This window comes from Triticum dicoccoides, chromosome 7B (assembly GCF_002162155.2).
Source record: "Triticum dicoccoides isolate Atlit2015 ecotype Zavitan chromosome 7B, WEW_v2.0, whole genome shotgun sequence".
In the NCBI taxonomy this organism is placed as follows: Eukaryota; Viridiplantae; Streptophyta; class Magnoliopsida; order Poales; family Poaceae; genus Triticum; species Triticum dicoccoides.
In genome coordinates this window covers 696155600-696156856 of record NC_041393.1, presented here as the reverse complement: position 1 = coordinate 696156856, position 1257 = coordinate 696155600, and the positions used below count along the sequence as shown (strand labels likewise).

Sequence of the window (1257 nt, the reverse complement as noted above, 5' to 3'; positions counted from 1 at the left end):
AACCCCATCAGAGTTCAATTTAATCCACCCACCTCTGAGCTTGTGTGGAGACCGTTGGTCGCTCCTTTGGCAGATGAACGTTCCTCCATTCCTGCATGTGGAACATGACATATTCCATTATTTCATGTGGAGGGGCGATCCTCTTCCCATCTCTCGCCTCATTTCTAGCTAGCCATAAACCATAGGTAGCCTGGATCATTGCTTCTTTCTTGTCACCAGCCGCGCCCGCAAACCACTCCAGCAACCAGCGAGTGAGGGCGCCCTGGGTTTCCACAGTGATCGGTGGAGCAATCACCGTGACACCCTTCTCCGAGCGCAACAGCCACCAAAAAAGGGTTGAGTGTTGGCATGTCTAGAACCTGCGCAAGATTGATTCCTCTCTCCCGCAAGCAACACAAAAAATGCCCTGCTTGATCTATCTTCTATGAAGCTCGGCACCTACTGCAAGGCCATTTCTGATCATCCTCCACATGTGAATTTTCACTTTCCCTGGAGCGTTAGTATCCCACAGCACCATATACGCGTTATGCTGATCAACTGAAGATGAAGCTTCGGCCTACCCTGATCTTGCTTTTCTCATAGACATCCGCAGATGATACGCGGACCAGACACTAAAGACCCCGGTTTTGGTGTAATTCCACGGCAGGTAGTCATCAGACCTGGGACCTATCCCCAAAAAGCATCACAACCTGAGAAAAATCTCAGCCCCCTAAATCTAAAAAACTCTGATGTCAGCAGCTAACCATGTGACTACTACTGCATTTCATCAAAATCACATTTCAAAATGTAAAAACATGATTTGGTACCGCCTATACTTAGCCACAAAAAGCATCACAACTCAGAAATATGGGCCCCCAACCTCTAAAATCTCACCCCCTACCACTAAAATCTCGACTATAAAACCCTAGGTACAACTGCGACCCAAATTCATCTACTACCACTATAAAAAAAAAGAGAGGCAGATCCAAACAATCACATCCATCCATCATCAAAATTTAATGGCTCTTAATCATTTTGTGTTTAACGCTATCAACCACGCAGCAAGCCACGCTCGATCAATCGCTAATCTGCCCGCAGTAAAAAGGGAAGAAAACCGCCCGCCCGCCCGACCTCCTCCTTCTATCGCACAACCTCCTCTCCTCATCCTCCCACGCCGTTCGCCTCGCGCCGCCTTCACCGCCACCTCGCGCCGCCGGAGCCACGGGAAGCGGCCGCGGGTCGCCGGGAGTCTCCCCAGCCGCGGGAGCCCGCCCCACC

General features: G+C 50.4%; 1 pseudogene; it reads left to right on the top strand.

The window, feature by feature from the left end:
- The window catches only part of LOC119339427, a 4556-nt pseudogene that overhangs the window by 946 nt on the left and 2353 nt on the right, over positions 1-1257 (top strand).